Source organism: Thalassophryne amazonica, chromosome 18 (assembly GCF_902500255.1).
Source record: "Thalassophryne amazonica chromosome 18, fThaAma1.1, whole genome shotgun sequence".
NCBI classification, from domain to species: domain Eukaryota; kingdom Metazoa; phylum Chordata; class Actinopteri; order Batrachoidiformes; family Batrachoididae; genus Thalassophryne; species Thalassophryne amazonica.
Window position 1 is genome coordinate 43,669,471 of NC_047120.1, and position 21,158 is coordinate 43,690,628.

The window sequence follows — 21,158 nt, forward strand, 5'->3', positions numbered from 1 at the left end:
TCTCACAGAACATGTTGTGACATGCCCAGCTCTTCCACAATTTCTCGGATAGTCACACGACTGAAAAGCCACCGAAAGCCATCTGAATCTTCCGAATGGTGGAAGAAGTGGGCATCATTTTTCGCAGTCCAGCATGTCCTGTGAGAATTCAACACGGTGGCGCTTTTGCTCCGTCAGCAGCTGCACAAATTTCGCCGCCACTCCTTTTCATGGCCAAATCTTCTGTCACAGTGGAATGTGCCAAAAAAGTACTGATGTCCACTTCTTCCACAATTTCTCGGATAGTCATACCATGGTCCCACATCACCACAGCGTTCACTTTGGAAATGATCCGGTCATTTCAGCATGTTGATGGCCGCCCGGAGCGCGGAGTGCTCTCCACCGTTGTGCGGACGTCTTTAAACCGGTTGTACTGCTCCTTAATCTGTGTGATGCCCATAGGATAGTCACCGAAAGCCGCCTGAATAATCCGAATGGTTTCCACCTGGCTGTCACCCAGTTTCTGGGAAAATCTGATGCAGTTGCGCTGCTCTAGTTGTTCCGCCATTTTCCTTGCAAAGAAAATCCAACAAGAGACTACACCCATCCTCACAAAGGCTGCTTACAAGCAAATGACACAATCGACAGGCGTGAAAAAATTTACGCACGCGCACGAAGGTTCAAGGTTGGCTCATGCAAGCACATGTGATTCAAATCTATCAGGTTTTTGAAAAAATAAAAAGGTCAGATACTTTTCTAACAGACCTCGTACATGCAGCTGAGTGAACATTTCGGGCACACACTCGGACACTGCTTTGATCACCTGCTCTACACACGCAGGCACATGCGGCTCGTTCAGCCATTGTGAACACACACACCCAGCACTCGGGTCACCTGTTCTACGCACATACTCCATGTGAGACACACACTGATGAGGTCAGTTTAGCGCTGGGAATATAAGGACGAGTGGAGATTTGATTGCGTGAGTGAGAGCTCCAATGTCGGTGCCATCTGACAGCATTCTGCGTCATCTGAAATATGTTTGGGCTGCATCCTGCAGGTGTGCACGAGGCAGTCCGGATGCATTCAGACCACGGCTGACCATGCCTCTTTTCCTCCCGACTGCGTCGGATTATGGCAATATTTGCCATGTCGGAATGATTCCTCCACATTCTTGCGATGTGCGACAGGGGCTTAAAGGCTTTTTAAAAGTCGTCCTCCCTGCTCTTACCAGTTTGGCACCTTAGGAGCTCTCTTAAGGCCTAAGGTGCTTTGTGAACAACATTTATCTTACCAAGAGACAAATCTGAGAAATGTCTAACAATGAGGAATTCTATGATTTTTCTTAGAATAAACGTCACTAGGAGCTAATTTTAAGCTTTAGGCTGCTTTGTGGATATGGGCCCTGGTGTTTTGTGTGGTAACAAGGATTTCAAGCCTGCTATGAAAGAAACCAGTTTTGCTTTGAAATGTCAATTGGTCCAAGGGAGGGAGGCAGCAGCATAGTACAGAAATGTTTCTTCTACAATACAATATCAATTTTCCCGCAACTCACTCATATATTAAGAAGAATAAGATGTAAATATTTCCCTCAATCCCCATGACCTCTAATATTGTAGCTGGTGCTGTAGGGTAACAGGCGAATTGCCCAACCTTAGTGTTATTTGGATTATAGTGTTTATGAAAGCACTACTTAGAAACACCACCAAGTGGAATGTTAACCCTTACCAAATGAGCAGTTTTAACACTATCTAGTGTTAACAAGTAAATACTTTACTTTTTGAAATAACCCTTGTCATTAAAATGTTAAAAGCAGAGTGTCTGTCAATCATTTCAATTGGAGGAGGAGGCACACCTTTAAAAGGCTACTTGAGGAATGAACGGAGTAGTTAAATACAAATTTTCACCAAATACCACTAACAACCATCTTTATAATAGGCTGTACATGAATGGCATAAAAAGAACACACTACCAGCCCAGTGTACTTTTTAAAAATACCAGACTATGTCAAACATGCATCCGTGTGAAAATGGCTCCAGTCACTAGTTGTGTACTGGAAAACCCTACAGTACCACCATTGTTGCTAATCCAGACAACAGAAAATTGGGTGTATGGTCACCTCATGCTTGACATGAGCAGTATTCCATAAATTGAAAAACAACTGAGTTATTCAAACTAAAGGCTTGGTCCAACACTTAGATTTAGATGAGCTAAAAGATAGAAGAGTAGTGACATTCTCAGTCACTGTAGGGCGGGGCACAGATAAGAACTTCAGTTTCTGTACTATTGACAAGAAATTCTTGAAGACAAGTATTCCCATAGGACCACATTCTGAAGCTTAAATGAGATGTACAACTGATCATTATCTGCATAGCACAGGTTTGAAGGGTCTTTAAAAGTACTCAAGGTGTGCCCAAGTAGATGCAAATACAGAACAAGCTTAAGAGGTCAAAAGAATTTGGGGAGGACAGGACATTCCATGACAGATTAGCAACAGCAATAGAAATATCCTGTGAGAAAGTCAGGATAAAAACCACTCCAGTGCTGACAGATCTGTCCACCCAAGCCCTATCGCTTGTGAAAACCAGATAACTTATTATGCTTAGCCAAGGCTTCTTTAAAGTTATTTGGTCATCACTTTTGCTACATACCTTGGAAAAAAGTCACTTTCAGATTAGGCTCCAATTTTGAGGAAGGCAAAGAAACATTTAGCTATATATATATATATATATATATATATATATAAATAATAGTCACATGCTGACTACCATTATATTCTTTTAGAAGAGTTTTCAGCTCTCACATCCTTCACTTGTTTTTAAACCAAACAAAAAGATGTCTCTAAAATAAAAGACTGACCAGGAGCTCCACTTTCAGATAATTTCACTTTAAACTGTAAAAGCTGGCATTCACTCAGGTGAAGAATAAATCAAGGCAGCATTTCTGGTTTTAAAAAAGCAGCTACTTTATATAATAATTGAAAGCAGGACTGATATTTATGCCAGTGTCAGATTCGTATGGTAAACACTACGGTGACAGCAGCCTTTAAATATAAAATTCATAACTGATATGGATGCACATTCTTGCACCACAATTGTTCATAGATTAGTAGGTGCCTGAAAATTATGAGGTCTTCCTTTTTATGCACACTCCGGAACAGGAGCATTTTTGTCCTGTGCACTACTGGACACATTGGGAAGGTATTGTCATAGTGGACTTGATGTGCAGAATTCCACTACTGCACAAGACCACCAGATAGTGTGTAAAGCTGTGGTCCTGAAGGAGAATTATTGTTCAACTTTCTAGAGGTTTATGCAGTAAAAAAAAAAAAAAAAAAAAAAAAAAAAAAACCCACACACCAAAACCTTATAGTGCTGTTCTGACACAAAAAGTATGCACCACCCTTCAAGAACTGGAAGCCAGATTCAAGATTGAAAACCATCCAGAGTTCAGCCCAAATCACATACTGTGTGGAATGTTTCAGAGGCTGTATTTCTCCTCCCTTCTTGGTATGTCTCACTGTAGTGGGAGTCATAGCGAGCTACCATTAACACAGCACACTTTAATATTACAGCAGCAGATTGCTGCCTCATCCCTCAATAATTTAACGGTGTGTGTGTGTGTGGGGGGGGGGGGGGGGGGGGGACACCACATGAGAAACAATAGCAACAAATATATAGTGTCTTCAACAATAAGAATTCTAACAAAGAGGGTGAGAAAACAAAATCTTAGAATGTACATATGAAGGAAAGCTATAAACCTATGTGCAGAGTATGACAGATAATTCATTGAAGTGTGTGATATTTTGAGTCATGAGTGATTGTGAAGAGCTGCATCAGTGCCACATGGCTCCAAACTGCAGGTATGGCCCCATGGCTATATAGTGGGCCTGAAGGTACAGGAACACCACAGGGCACAGCATGCCCATACACCAGTGGGATTATATGTGCACAATGACTATCATCAATATCACACAATACCAGGAGGCAAGAAGCAGCCACAGATCAGCTGCACCCAACCACTCTGCAGGCAGGTATGAAGCAGCCCAGTGAGCAGATGATTATAGGTCACAGATACCTGGACTGAACACCAGACAGAACCTGAAATCCACAAAGAAAGCAGGGCAATGACCCAACACCACCGCTCTCCCTGGGGTTGAGATCTCCACACCGCAGACAACGAGGAAGCCACACCCGACTCCAAATTTCCTTCGGGATAAACAGAGTTGATCTTGTCTCAGACTGTGCAGACCATTCCAAAGTTGTAACATTTAGAAAGTGTTTTGGAGGTATACACACACACACACACATACATACATATATACACACACACACACACACATACATACATATATACACACACACACACACACACACACACACACACACACACACACACACACACACACACACACACACACACACACACACACACACACACACATATATATATATATATATATATATATATATATACACACACACTAATTTTATTTCCACTTTTACTATCATTTTATTTATTTATTTTTTAAAGGGACCACAATAAGTGTTTTCACTTTGTGTCATCCATGTATTTTTAACATATTTACAATTATATTATGTACTTACATTGAACTTAATATCACTCAACACACTCGTGCTTTTAATATAAAGATGACTTACACCTGCTGGAATGGCACGAGTCCAGAAAGTAGTTAGCAGTACACATGAACACGGTTTTAATTTGACAAAGACAGTGGCTGAAGACATCAAAACCACTAAATATTTCACTCATGACACCAACATGAAATGCAAGTCACTCATGGTAATAGTAACATGACTTAACTGACTAAACCCATTGACTTACAAAACTGCAACACTGTTAGACATAATCCACAACATTTAAAACATCAAACCCCGATATCCCATGTTGCACTGCAGCACAGCATCCATTGTTTAGCTAAAATTGCTAATTTCTCAAAAAAAAAAATTGTCCTATCAACTTTTCATTTTCAGTGTTCATCCTTGACCCAAAACACATAAGCATGCCAAACAGCAAACGTCAGCTCTCCCCGGTGTCGCAGACTGAACCGTCCCCCTAAAAATTGGTCTGCCCTGTCTCCACTGTGCATGTGTCATTTGGGACCATCTGAGACAGACTCTCTTCACCTAAAGTGATCAAACGGATTATTAACCATCAGATGACAAGGTAAAACCTCTTAAATCATTCTAAAGTCAGTTTTAAGCAGAAACGAGGCCGTTTTAAGCATCAACGAGCCGATAAATCGGTGACGCTTTGAAATGACAGAGGCGCAGTGAATGCAACAGCTAGCAGCGCATGTAGCTGTGGCGCTCTGATCGCTTCCTCCATCTTATGATGAAATAATGCTGAATTTATGTGGAAAGGATTGTTGTACACAATCTTCAGATAGCTGTCGCTGAGATAGATGATTGGAGTGCAGTTTTAAGGAGAAACGAGGTGATAACTGGTGAACCGCGGCTGATGACGCAAGCACACTGAAGGCAGGGCGGACCGAGTTTTTTTTTTTGGGGGGGGGGGGGCGTTCAGTCGGCGACGGGTTTTTGCGTGATTGAAGCCATACACATGCACAGAGAACTACAATGGAAATAAGTCTTTCAACTTTTTTGTATCATCCTTGAAATTCCATGATGTGTATTATATAGGCACATGTTTTAACATGGTATTTTGTTGTAAATCTTACATAGAATTTCTAAATAAAATTAATATTTTTGAGTCATTGACTACAAAATTGGCTGACATGGATTAACCTACTCAAATTAAAAAGCATAGATGAATTAACTTTACAACCAGAAACACCACTTGGGTTTATCCAATCATTTAACAAACTTAGTTAACAGCCAAGACTTGACAAGTGAAAGACAGGCTGTGATCGAGTTAACAGGTCTGATGTGTTCACTGACAGTAGGAAAACTTGGCCAGCATATCCACTTGTGAGAAACACAAAATGAATAGCCCCTCTGTTTAAGTCCAACATCCCCCCTAAAATGTTTTCACAAAAGTAAATACACACTCAAAGTATGCATTATCACACATACATGCATATATATATATATATATATATATATATATATATATACACACTTTCCTGTATATTCTTGATGTTCATGAATCACCACAGATAAATACATTATTTAATGCGTGCCAAAATAAACAGAACCCACCCACGCTAGTTCCACGTTCACTCACGTGGCAAACTGAATTTATTTCACTTAGTTTAACGGTGAGACCCTCCTTCTTTTACCCCACTGAACACACAACCAGTTACTCCATCGTTAAACTCGAGTTAACGCCTTTTAAAAGGCAAAAAAAAAAAAAAATCGACGCAAACTAACTGATACGGGAATGCCTTTAACATCACCGCAGCTCGGCAAATTACAGAAGAGTAAGCGACGTGAAGGGGAAATTTTTTAACAAGTTTAACGGTAAAATATACTACAGCTCACCTTTTACCGCTGGTAAACAAATCCAGTCTATCCACAACCCGACGAACGCGTCACGTCTCTGTATATAAGGACTCGACGACTAGCGGCTGCTAATCACGCAAACTCCACCCACTCAGGGAGGGAGGAGTCTGAAGAAGGATGCGGCTGAGTAGGAGGAGTCTGAAGGAGGATGCGGGCTGACTATCCTCATCTTCTTTTGACAAAAATACAGTGCATCCAGAAAGTATCACAGTGCTTCACTTTTTCCACATTTTATGTTACAGCCTTATTCAAAAATGGAATAAATTCAGTTTTCCCTCAAAATTCTAGTCACAACACCCCATAATGACAACATGAAAAAACGTTTTTTGAAATTTTTGCAAATTCATTAAAAAAAACAACAAAAAAAAACCAAAACCATTTGCTCAGTATTTGTTAATGCACCATTGGGCGCAATTACAGCCTCAAGTCTTCTTGAATGTGATACCACAAGCTTGGCACTTCTACAGTGAGGAAAATAAGTATTTGAACACCCTGCGATTTTGCAAGTTCTCCCACTTAGAAATCATGGAGGGGTCTGAAATTTTCATCTTAGGTGCATGTCCACTGTGAGAGACATAATCTAAAAAAAAAAAAAAAAAAAAAAAAAATCTGGAAATCACAATGTACATGAGAAACAAAGGAGTTCTTCATTTTCAACATGAATTTTGTTTATGTACATAAGGTTGCAGTTCTTTCTTTTCTAGAAGATTATACTTGTTATCAATTTTTCCTTACTTTTATTCTGCTGTCGCTATATAGACAGATTGTGTGTAATTATTGTGAATTGTTTTAGATAAAACTGTCAAGGTCACAGTTGCTGGCTCCTCAAACATTTTAAAGTGTGGAGTTAAGATACTGAGAAATAAGTGCACATTAATCAATTTTGTACATGTATATGAGTGTGAGTTGGTGTCCAGGGTAAAAGATAGAGTATTTTGAGGGAGAATTCTGAAATAGATCTGTTGATGAAATAAAACTTTTCAGTTGTTAAGATGATAACTCAAAGACAATAAATACTATCATCTTCCTACTTTCCATATTGAATGATCATATAACTGGGATGAAGTGGTTAAAATATGGTTGATTTTTGTACACTGGATAAGGTGTAAAAGTTGGTTAGTTTCGCCTACTTAACAGATTTTAAGCAAAGCTGATCAAGATTATATTTCAGTAAAGTGATTAATGATTGAATTTATTGTTGTGTGATATATTTTTGTGTGGTGTTGGTTTGAAATTTCAATCAATCAATCAATCAACTTTTTTCTTATATAGCGCCAATCACAACAAACAGTTGCCCCAAGGCGCTCCATGGGTGGGTTGATTCTTTTCTGTCTGGGGAAAAAAGAAGAAAATTCAGATTGACTGATTCAATTGAACATTGCAGTATTTGGCCAATCTTGCCTCAGTAATCATGAATGAGCTACTGTGGAACTGACCAATTAGATCAATGAGTTCCAGCGAGTATTCATGAACTTGCTGGAAACAGGCTCATTTAGGCAATAAAGACTTTGGGTTATAAAACATTTCTGTGAATCAGTTCCCCAGTATACATATTAAATACTGCTAAAAGATTGAAAAATTGTCGATTGACTGATCCACTAATTATTTTTGATGACATAACAGACAAAAGGGAGCAGTGGTTGTGGTAGATTCTCTGAGGTCTATTAAAAACTGATAGTGAGACTGTGATTGCATACCCGGTTCTTGACCTCCGGGCCCCAAACAGCCTGACAGAAGGTTGGCGAAAGAGAAAAAAGTCTCCTATCAGTCCACTGTAATTAACAGTTCCGTTGAGTTCTACGTGTCTACATGTGTGTATAATATGTTGCGTGTAATGTAACACAGGTCTTCTTTGGACCTGTGGACGTTTTTTGGGTTTTTATTTGAGAAGAGTTGGGTTATTTTGCTTGTTTGTTGTAGCAGTTGTGGTATTCTGTTCTTGGTCTGGGGTGTTGGAGGAGGAGCGTGTATACACACAGCTGCTGAGGGAAGCTCTAAATGCTCCCTCCTCCTCCTCCTCTCCCTGCCACTCCACACCCCCACAACTTGACAACTTGAGAAATTGAGAAACACTGCAGCAATGTTTTGTTGTGCTTTAACACATGAAATACAGGGGTTTTTACATGTAATTGCTTACATGTAATTGATACTAGTGTTTTAAAAGTGTTTGTTACTGTTAAATTTTTATTTGATGTAATCAATTCCAGCTTTAATGTTGTTTTGCATTACGTTGCATTGACTTTACCAAATACATTCAGTGTTCTATTTTTGAACCGGGTTTGTTTTGGAAACAAAGTATAATTTATCACTCCAGACGAAAAGCAGAGCAGAAGGTTGTATGATATGTGGACAGAATGTATGTGCAAGTGACAGTTGGATTAAGAATGTTGAAGTAAAAACAGTGTTGATGACTGTAACGTGTTTATTGAGCTCCTGTTAGACGCATTAATGTTGGTGAGGGTGAATTGACAGCAATGTAGAAGCAACAAATAATAATAACTCAATATTTTGATCATCCTGTGTTCCGATTGAAATAATGTGAACTCTCATGAGATGCAACTAACCCCTGCTGCAAATCGAACAAGAAGCTGCAGGCTTTCATAAAGCATTGATGACCATTGAGGTGCTTTCTTAATTATTAGTTGATGTATGATTAAGTTAGGCCTTAAAGGATAGAGATTGTTGGACAACTTTTCACATGATTATTGTTCATCCTGACCCATAGTTATTCCTGCAAACCAACATTGTTTATGTATCTGATTCTGTCATTATTTCTATTTTATTATTGGTGTTTAAGCATTTGATTAATCCAACAGATCTATTCTGGGATGATTTGCTAAAAGATACTTCAATTCACTTTCACTGATCCTGCATGTTTGATGTTCTGTGCAAGACATGACACATCTTAATGGGTGTTCCCCTACCCCTTGGAACCCCTGCCCAGTATGGAAGGCTGCGAGCCCATGACGGGTAAGATCCCATCTTAAACCCTGGGACAACCTAAGGCAGGCCCAGTCATGATTACTCGACCTTGTCTCTGTGACGCTCTGACTCACTAGGACATGAGGATATGGCACTGGGGTACTGCGGTGGGGTCAAATTTGCCCGTATGCCCACATGGTAGGCAGTGTATTGATCTAATTGGAGTATTGGATCATTGTCAGGAATTGAATTGTCATATTAAGATTGGCCTGCACGTAATAATTGATATTAATCAATGCTTATCATTCATCCAATCAATCAATTTTGGCAAATTAATGCGTCACAATGTCTACCAAACCGCTAATGGTGTGTATGCCTAATCCTCAAACAAACCAGTCCTGCCCCGCAGCCTTTTCAAGTGGGCAGCTGTCCTAAGTCATGGACCATGTCCTGTTTCTATGGCTGGGATGGACTGGCCTGGTTAATAATCATTTTGTGACGTTTGGATTTCAGGCATATGCAAAACATTACTGCAGAGCATGTTTAATTTATGCAAAGCACAACCCGCAGGGGAATGAGAGGCCAATACGAGGAAAATTTCCAACACATCAATACCCGTTCCAAATAATCCATATGGATTTTATTGAATTGAACCGATGTGAAGGGATGAAACATTGCCTAGTATTGATTGATGCATATAGCAAATGGGTAGAAGTGTTCCCTGTTAAACATGCAGATGCTCTAACAGTTGCAAAGATACTTTGTAGAGACATAATTCCAAGACATGGAATACCTGAAACAATGTACAGTGATAATTAGAGACATTTTGTAAATAAAATCATCCAACATTTAATAGAACATTTGAAAATAAATGCAAAAACACATTGTGCTTATCATCCTCAAAGTGCAAGTTTAGTGGAAAGAACAAATGGGACAATTAAAAGTAAGCTCAGAAAATGTATGGGAAAAAATAGGAAAAAGTGGGTTCATTGTTTGGATTTGGTGAAACTGTACATGCATATGCATACACCCAACTCAGAGACTGGCCTTACGTCATTCGAAATTTTGTATGGCAGGCCCTACAGAATACCAGATTTACAGAAAATAGCTGGGCCTGATAGTGAGGATGAGGGATTAGTTGATTATATGAGACGTGTGTTATCCCATAAGAATGTCATACACGCTAACAAGATACCAGACTCTCCTATTTCTGTGCAGGGCCCTGAGAATCAGATCCAGATTGTCGACTGGGTGCTGATAAAGACTATTAAGAGAAAGAACTGGTCATCTCTGAGGTGGGAAGGTCCATTCCAAGTGCTGCTAACCACCCCCACTGCAGTGAAAATTGCAGAGAGGTCATCTTGGGTGCATCTATCCCACTGCAAAAGACAAAGATACCTGAAAGATCCCGAACAAGACAAGGGGAGTGACGTGTAACAGTGTCGGCTGATGGCCTATGGGCCCAACAACGGCTGGAAGCACGTCATAACAGAGACAGAGAGTGACCAGGAGTGAACAAAGACACAGACCAGAGGTTGAAGCAGATACCAGGGTCCTGAAGCAGACTAGTAACCAGCTGTGACCAAGGAGAGACCTGTCAACTTGAACCAGGATCAGAAGCAGATGTACTACAAGCTTGAAATACAGCACTGACGTGACCAGGAGACAAAAGCAGACGAAACTGCATCTTTGAGAATGGGAGACAAGAGAATCCTGTTCTATTCCTGTGCACCTGTGTTTGAAGAAAACGTCAAGAACAGGGCACAGGACAGAGTACATGACACATTATTTTAATTCCACTTGCAGCATGCCTTACACATACTGATGATAGTACAGATTTATGCACTACAGCTGAAGGGAATTAACATAAAAAAAAAGTTCCAGATTCCCTCAGTCCCTTGCTGAACTGAACTGAGACTGTGAACTGTCACCTTCAGCCCCTAAGCCCAGACAAACTGCACCTTTGAACTGTCACCAAAGAAAGAAGACATCTTTAAGATCAGAACTGTAGTTTCTCTCTGTCCCTTGAAAGACAAAAAAACCCCAAAACAACAACACAGGGACAGAAGGAGAGAAATATCAACAGGTTGTTCAAAACACTGTTTTAGCTATGGAGAGCTTTGCTGTCAGAGCAGGATACAAACTTCGCACCCTGATGATGATTTTGACAATTATTGCTGTAATTGTGGCATTTACTGTGTGGTGGTATAAAAAAAAATATGAATCATGTTACAATTCAGACCAGAAGAAAGTGATAGCTTTATTCAAATCTGGTGACAAGCATTTTTTTTTACTAACCATAGGCCTGTGTCTTTCTAGTGTCACAATTTTCAAAGATATTGGAAAAAACTTTACAATAACAGATTGGATAAATTTAGTGAACAACACAACTTGCTTAATGATAGTCAATATGGGTTTAGATGCAATAGAAAAGATTAATAAACATGTGGACCAAAGGAAAATAGTGATAGGATTATTTGTTGACATAAAAAAAGGCTTTTGACACAATCACAACATATTATTTCAAAAGATGGAGCTTTATGGGATCAGAGAAGTGGCTTTGAATTGGATTAAAAGCTATTTACAAAACCGGAAACAGTTTGTTAAACTTGGGGACTGCTGTTCTTCATATCTGGACATCGTTTGTGGAGTTCCTCAGGGTTATGTGTTGGCACCAAAGTTATTCATATTGTATATCAGTGATTTATGTAAAGTCTCAGATCTGTTTGGAACAGTCCTCTTTCCAGATGTTACAAATTTATTTTGTTCAGGGGATAATTTGCAACAATTACTAGATGATCTGGGATCAGAAATGATAAGTTGAAGAGATGGTTCAATATGAACAAACTGTCATTAAATTGGTCTAAAAACTAAAATAATGTTATTTGGAAACCATAAAAAAGATGGACGAATACAGTTAAACATACAGGGGGTAAATATGGAACCTGTCAAAGAGAACAAGTCGTCAGGTGTGGTCATCGATGGCAGGATCAATTGGAAAGCACATATTCAACATAGTCAAAAGAAAGTATCAAAACGTACGGCAATATTAAGCAGGGCAAAGCACATTTTGATGATAAATCACTACATACTCTGTAATGCACATTGATTGCACCTTACTTGACTTGGTGCAAGTATGGGGCAATACCTACAAAACTACAGTACAACCATTATTCAACCTTCACAAAAGGGCATTAAGAATAATTCATAATGAAGGTTATCAGGATCATACCAATCCACTGTTTATTACATCACAGATTTTAAAACTTCGTGACATGATTTCATTTAAGACTGTTCGATTGATGTATAAAGTAAGAAAAAAAGAGAAAAAATTAAGCAAGTACCTCTCAGAATTCAAGGATATTTTATGCAACGAGATATATAATTTAAGTGGTTTGTATCGTTTTAAAAATTGCGGGCGCAAGGATGACCTGGAAATGCTTCTGTGTCTCTATTTGTGGCCAAAAAATTGGAAAAAGCTACCTGAGAAACTCCAATGATGTCCAAATATCAATCAGTTTAAATATTTATACAAATAAATGGTGTTCGACAGATTGTATCTGATGGAAAATGTTGAATTGTGTTGTATGATGAATGTGCTTCCTTAAATTCTTACTACTGAATGTTCTGGGGTAACTATCTTACTAAGTATTGTGATTTGTCCTCTTGCTTGATCAATGGCTCAATGATGATTTCCACCACAGTTAATGGTTTTATTACTGGCCCGTTACTCTATTGCGTTATTGCTATTGGATGCTGAATCATGTCACCCCATCCAAACGGGGTAAAATGATGGTTAGGTACACTGTTTGTAAGTTTACTGACGTTTCTACAGTGATGATGTTGAGAATGTAGTACATTACCGAATTTAATGTACATACATGTACATTAAATCCGATAAACAGGGGGAATAATGATAGAGTTCTCTATATATTGTCAATATTATCATCAAATATTAATGTCTTTGTCTTTACTTTGATGCCTTTACTTTGATGAACTGCCTTTCATTTGTTTTGATTCTGTTTTTCTGTTTTCCATATATACATATATGCATGTGTAAGAGTTCATGCACCATTATTCTTCTAAATAATCACTCATTGTTAAAACAGTAATATAAACTGAACTGTTGAAATAATCATTACAAGTGCTCCCATGAGAAAAGTAACATTTGTTCTTCTGCTTAATGAATGCGCAGACTGTTTTGCTAAAGCTATGTTTTTGCTGAACACAGATTACAACTGCTCCCATGAGAAAGTAACATTTGTTGGTGAATGAATGTGCAGACTGTTTTGCTAGAGCTATGTTTTTGTCGAACACAGATTAATATTTCGGCCTTGAGCAGAGAATAACACAGCCTATACACTAGTTTGAGGCTGGCGCTGTAATGTCTCAATTGAAGAACAATTACTATCTGTCTGAGCAAGACTGCAGGGCGCCTTCCAGGTGCGAAGTGATACAAGTATGAAGTGACTGAAGAAACGCAGCTGTGCCTTGTATATTGTTTGTAATATGTCTGTGTGTTAATAAAATTCAGGAGCAAAGTGGGCGGGCCCTTCAGAGCTGACTGACGGACAGTGACGAGGGATCATGCTGGCTCTCCCTGATCAGGAAATGAAATTCAGTCTCTGGCGTGATCATTCTCTGTGTTAGTTAACTGATTTGCTTTTTTTTTTTTTTTTTTTTACAGATTTCAACTCTGACATCTGTGAAATTCAGAGAGGAGGTGAGAAAGGTGCTGGAAGGAGAGGAAGTAATTTTGGACAACTGGAAAAGTATTGCAGATGTGGTGAGAGAGACAGCTAGGAAGGTACTGGGTGTGACATCTGGAAAGCAGAAGGAAGACAAGGAGACTTGGTGGTGGAGCGAAGATGTCCAGGAAAGCATAAGGAGAAAGAGGTTGGCAAAAAAGACTTGAAATAGTGAGAGAGATGAAGAAAGTAGACAGTAGCACACGGGCATGCAGTGTAAGGTGAAAAGAGAAGTGGCAAAAGTTAAGGAAAAGGCCTACAACATGCTGTACAAGAAGCTGAATAGTAAAGAAGGAGAAAAGGTCTTACCAGGTCTGGCCAGACAAAGGGACCAAGCTGGAAAGGATGTACAGCAGGTTAGGGTGGTCAAAGATGCAGATGGTAATGTGCTGACAAGTTACTTGTTAGGGGAAGCATTGAAAAAACAATGAAATTCATTTAGATTCAATTATTTGGTGCAAGACTGATACTCTAGACTAACAAAAATACATATATGAGGCTGATTGTTGCTATTAATCATCTGATTTCCAGAAAAATGTAAACATTTCTCTGATTGGATTTTTCGCCATGTAATGTGGAGTTGCGTCAGGAAGGGCATCCGGCGTAAAACTTGTGCCAATTCAACATGCAGATCCCCCTTGGATTGCTGTGGCGACCCCGAGTGCAAACAAGGGAGAAGCCGAAGGGACTTACTTTTCTCTGATTGGATTGAGAGCAATCACCCAGTCTGCACACCGCAGAAATGTTCTCTATTCCTATTGCAAAGCAGGGGGACAGTCCCCAAACTACTGACCAAACATTATATTTCAGTGATAACTGATGCTTCTGAAACCATTAAAATTGTTCTGAAATAAATACAGACTATAGGTTGTTTTTTTTAAAATGCATAACATTTTTTATTCTTGAAGGGTTTTTTTTTTCTCCATAACATCGATAAATTCAACACACCTCAGGGGTTCCTGGCCTTGTTCAGGTGGGCCTGGGGGAGTACTGACAGACGTGCTGCTGCTTTCCCACGTGTCTGTGTGGAACATGAGTCTTTTTTTGACCGGGCAGCTTTCTAAACGATTGCCTGCATTGATTATTTAATTAAAACAACAGTGAAATGTATAAATCCAGAGTTTTCTTTCAGAAATATGAGCTAACATAGGGAGAAAAGTGAGCTAGCTTAGGGATAAAGTTAGGAATAGACAAGAGGCTAACGTTTCAGAAACTTCCATCACAGACCCATCTTGCCTATGAAAGAACTGGGTGATATACTGTCCACCCTTCGCTTCTTTCTCCTAAGCTTTTTTTTTCTTTCCGAGCTGTGTTGCCTCTCCTCCTGCACTCGTCTGTGAAAAGTGTCTGCAGCAATCTGAGGGATCAGGTGGACTGAACCATTTAATGTAAATATGGGATTGGGGTGGGGTGGGGGGTGAGCGTTGAGAAATGTTTCCAAAGCAAATAAACTTAAAGTGTTACAATACATTGTAAATAAAATATATGTGTGATTTTAAGTTTATAACTGAGTGTCATATTATTTTGTCAGTATTAGAATTGTATTGGGGTCTCTCTGGGTCCCTGTCCATCATGCGCCCCTAAAATCCTTCTCCTTAGTCTCCCCTTTTCGGCACTCCTGGTTGGAGGAGTCTATGAAACAAATAATCACCATAGCTTTTTTTGTAAACAGAACTGTGCACACTCAAAAGCTTCCATGTACTAATAATGTGAACTATCGTACATGGCTATATATCCCAGGGTGCAACTCAGGGTTTGTATCAGCTCTCTGATGTCTTCATTTTCCATTTTTTTGCTATAATATTCAGCTTCTTCTAAATGCTGGAAAATGTGGATATTTTATGGTTTGAAAAATAATGTGACAGCATCTTTTATCTCATGCTACTACAACTTGCTGTTGTAACCCCAGTAAGGCGCAATGTTTTGCATGCGGCACATCAACAAAACAGCCAACAATGACTGTTATTCTCATATTTGCAAAAGTATTACTGTGGTCCACTGTTTACAGTAACCACACTGGTATCAATGTACAGCAGGCATACCAGTGCAAAATTAGAAACTTTACAAGCACGTCAACCTCATTTCTACTTTTAGCCATCACCCACTTTGTGTTCATTCTATAAAACCTGGAGCCATTCTTGGGAATAAGCAATCACAACTTTAACATCTCACTACTGTTCTCAGAATTAACATGGTTTCTTCACATTCATCCTTGGATGTTTAGAACATAATGAAAGCACAAATACTCTGAGCCACATTTTAAAACACGGACACATTTTATGATTAAAAAACCAGACTGGATATTGTTAAAATTGTACATGTCAAGAAACATCAGTAGACACAAAACTCGAAAAAAAATCCTAAATAAATAAAAGTGAGTGAACAATCAGACAAAATGTTTTGTCAGCTTCCAAGCATTTCTCCAGTCTCCACTGACCATTATTCACATTTGACATCAATACTGGTGTTAAATTAACACAAAGCATCTGTTAATAAATGGCAATCCCAACACATCTAAATGGAGTGTACAAGTGCGAATCTCCACAAATGCATGCAAAGTGTGCACTGATTTATTGTATTTTTAAAATTTATTTATTTCTGCAGATGGATCTAGAGGTTGAATAGATTCTATATTGCTGTTCTGCAGTTTGATTGGTTGTTAGTCGGGTTAATTGGTGCACAAACTGAGTTATTCTTTGTGTACTATTTGGTTAATTTGACATAAGGAGATACAAAAGCAGAAATGGAACATGGATTTGAGAATATGTGCAAGACCAACTGTTCCACACGTGAAATGTACACCAACACAGGGCCACACCTTCTCACTGCTCCCGCACAACATGCATCACATACACAATGCACAAACACAAAGGGCCAAGCAATTCCAGTACAGGACATAATAGAACAATGCATGCTCTCCGTTTCAACCCTCCCCCCATTTTTTAATAAAAGTTGTGATTTATTTTTTGCAGATTTGTTACAATTGCACATATTACCTGTAACCTGCAGGCAACAGCAAATAATGATGAAAGCAGTTTAGGTATTTATTTATTTTAAACGCTCAATAACTGCAAGGTTGATGAGCAGATCGATCTCAGGTTACACCACGTCATAAATGCACTGACATTTGGTGAACAAGATCAAACTAGAGATTTCTCCAGAGCAAGAACCTCTGCCCAACATTTCACACACATCCCTGGAACTATTAGAGATAAATTTACACAAAAATTACTATTTTCTTGGAATTTGGTGAAACAGCAGGGTATGAGCCAACAAAAAATATTTTAAAACGAAAATTAAAAGGGCTGATCCAGGATTTTTGCTTTCTCCTTCCTTTAAATTTGTGAGATAGGGTGTTTTTCAAGATTTTCGTGAATTTCTTGAGGGATAACACAGCTATAGGACTCTACAAATGTGTGATATTTCTTGCATTATTGATTGAGAAATTCATAAAAATGCCCGATGCAAAAAATAAATAAATAAATAAAAGATACCCTGGATCTGCTCCATAACTGGATCCACTCCAAAAGTTAATAGATTTTTCTTTGGGCCATACCTCAGTTTCACCAATTTCAAGAAAATTAGATTAACATTTTGTGGTGTAATCCTCCTAAAAGACAAGACAAACAGCACCAAAAAATACCTCCTTGGTAGAGGTAAAAATGGATTATTTAGAAATGAAACTTGTGTGGAACGAGGGGAAAAAAGCAAAAATAGTGTTTTGTAGTCTCACATTTTTTCCAATAAGTGCATTACTGGAAGTTTACTGAAACAAAAGCAGAGGAAGGAAACCTGCTTTAAACGAGTGTTCACACAGACCATTCTCCAAAAGGGTAAGGGCTCGGTAATACTGGCACAAATGAGGCAACGGGTTAAGTTAAGCATATACGTTATTACGTATATAACCACACAAAAAAACAAAAGGGGTACAACAGATTTGTTTGCCTTACAAAAACGGCGCTAAAGACTGCATCATGTACTATACCTCAGGTGCCACTTGGTTTTTCTTTTTTTCCCCCCCAAGGTTACAAGAGGCACCTCATGATGGATTGGGGCACAACATGGGTCAAAGGCACAGCACTAGACACGCACGAGGGGAGACAACATCCGAGGTACTTTGGAAATGGAGGAAAAGTGCTCCTCAGAGACGAATTTCGGCGTTATCAGCAGTGCACTGTCTCTACTAACTAGAAGAGAACTGCACAACACATTCAGCGGGGGAGAAAGTTCTGTGGCTTCACTTAACACAGAAAGCTTTTGTCATCAAAATGCATTCTTTTCTCTTCTTTTTTTGTTCATGCTGATATAATACTTTAATACAAAGGATGGGGACCTGTGATGGCGAGATCACACAACCAGGTGTAACTTTATCTTTTAGAATGGAGGTTTAGTAAGAATGAGAGTAATTTAAATGTGTCCGAAAGTGCAGGAGGTGTTTTAAATATTCCTCTGATATGCGTAAACGTCAATCAAATGTCACATGAGGTTGCTCCTATAACGAATCTGTAATTGCACTTGTAACAACATTTTATTTTCCTTTTAACCTTGTGTTTTAGAATGTTGTGTGCACGTTATATACGAGGGCTGTCCGTAAAGTATAGGTCCTTTTTATTTTTTTCAAAAACTATATGGATTTCATTCATATGTTTTTACGTCAGACATGCTTGAACCCTCGTGCGCATGCGTGAGTTTTTCCATGCCTGTCGGTGACGTCATTCGCCTGTGAGCACTCCTTGTGGGAGGGGTCGTCCAGCCCCTCGTCGGAATTCCTTTGTCCGAGAAGTTGCTGAGAGACTGGCGCTTTGTTTGATCAAAATTTTTTCTAAACCTGTGAGACACATCGAAGTGGACATGGTTAGAAAAATTAAGCTGGTTTTCAGTAAAAATTTTAACAGCTGATGAGAGATTTTGAGGTGATTCTGTCGCTTTAAGGACTTCCCATGGTGCGAGACGTCGCGCAGCGCTCTCAGCCGCCGTCGTCAGCCTGTTCAAGCTGAAAACCTCCACATTTCAGGCTCTATTGATCCAGGACGTCGTGAGAGAACAGAGAAGTTTCAGAAGAAGTCGGTTTCAGCATTTTATCCGGATATTCCACTGTTAAAGGAGATTTTTTTAATGAAAGACGTGCGGACGGGTCCGCGCATCGGGACACAGCCGACGCGGTGCGGCGGCACAGGAAAAACACCTCCGTGTTGATAACCATTTGTAAAATCCAGGCGGCTTTTGATGGCTTTCAGTGGAGTGAGTATATGAGAAATTGTTTAACAGCAGGACATGTTCCAACTTGTCCTTAAGGCTTTCAACAGAGGTGTTTTTCCTGTGGCGGAGTGTCGCGGCGGCTGCGAGGCGACGCGCGGACCCGTCCGCACGTCTTTCATTAAATAAATCTCCTTTAACAGTGGAATATCCGGCTAAAATGCTGAAACCGACTTCTTCTGAACCTTCTCTGTTCTCTCACGACGTCCTGGATCAATAGAACCTGAAATGTGGAGGTTTTCAGCTTGAAACAGGCTGACAACGGCGGCTGAGAGCGCTGAGCGACGTCTCGCACCGTGGGAAGTCCTTAAAGCGACAGAATCACCTCAAAATCTCTCATCAGCCGTTAAAATTTTCACTGAAAACCAGCTTAATTTTTCGAACCGTGTCCACTTCGATGTCTCACAGGTTTAGAAAAAATTTTGATCAAACAACGCGCCAGTCTCTCAGCAACTTCTCAGACAAAGGAATTCCGACGAGGGGCTGGACGACTCCTCCCACAAGGAGTGCTCACAGGCGAATGACATCACCGACAGGCGTGGAAAAACTCACGCATGCGCACGAGGGTTCAAGCATGTCTGACGTAAAAACATAGGAATGAAATCCATATAGTTTTTGAAAAAAATAAAAAGGACCGTTACTTTATTGACAGCCCTCGTATATCCCTACAGTTTCTTAATTACAGTATCCATATATATATATGGAACAGAGTGCCCAAATAATTTGTGCTTGCACACGAACCAATAAAGGTTTGTCACAATCAATTAGAAAATTATTTCAAAACTTGTATAGTATTTGTAAGTTGCTTCAATGTTGTTACAAGTACACAAAACAGAACTTTCACAGAGATGGAAAAGCATCTTAAAATGAACAAATCTCAATAATTGTTCACGTGCAAAACAGCGCCACCAAATGCTAGCTTGTAGGAGCTAATGTGGATATGGACTAGTTCAAAACAAAACATATAGGACACTCAAAGAGTGCATATATCCACTAACGAACAGACATGGGCAGACAGAATAATTATTTTTCCATCTAGCTTATATATGCACTTAGGGCAATAATGGTAATTGTAAATCTTTATGATGTCATACTCAACTGTAAAGTGTAAAGGCATGACATCATAAGGCAGGAATGTGTCGTTTATGATGACAATGGAGTAAGTTAGGTTGTTTTAATGAAGTCATGCATCAAGAATGCTAGGTTTCCCTCTGACATAAGGCAGGAATGTATTGTTTATGATGTCATGAAGCAAGAACGCTAAGTTTTTCCTCTATGGACATCATAAGGCAATAAGGTTCATTTATTTCATGATAACAAACGTAAGAAGGATGAAACTTTAAAAAAGTGAATATACTGTAACTCCCTCAGTACAATTTAACTACTGGGTCATTGTTTTGTTTCATGTGTTACATGTCTACCACAATTCATGACACTTGATCCATACGTTTTTGAGATATCCTGCTAAAAAAAATAAATAAAAATATAATAGACAGACAAATGGAACCTGAAACCACCTCCTTGTCAGAGATAAGGATACCATGGGGATGAACTAGCATGTGTGGCAGTTGAATAATCGTGAAGAATTGCTCATTTAATCTCAAGTATATTCCAAGATAAATAAACCTCAGTCAAATTGGTACCTACTTATCTACTGGCACAGAAACAATGCCACCTGACATGTGAAAGGCTTCCCTCACTTTGAACGTCCCACTAAAGCTGAGAAAACTGAGCACACTTCTCATCGGGCAAGTTCACTTGTACATAA

The 21,158-nt window shown here is 39.3% G+C and overlaps 1 protein-coding gene across 3 annotated transcripts in view; it reads right to left on the reverse strand.

Annotated features, from left to right (window-relative positions):
- The window catches only part of slc16a5a (solute carrier family 16 member 5a), a 30,754-nt gene extending 24,202 nt beyond the window's left edge, over positions 1-6,552 (reverse strand). For 2 of the 3 annotated variants that reach the window (XM_034194325.1, XM_034194327.1), the window contains exon 1: positions 6,444-6,552. The gene's annotated coding sequence lies outside the window, so the exon portion shown is untranslated. Of the gene's footprint in view, positions 1-4,056; positions 4,171-6,443 lie in introns of those variants that run through there. The other variant, XM_034194326.1, reaches the window with a different exon arrangement.
- Between the last annotated feature and the right edge of the window lie 14,606 nt (positions 6,553-21,158).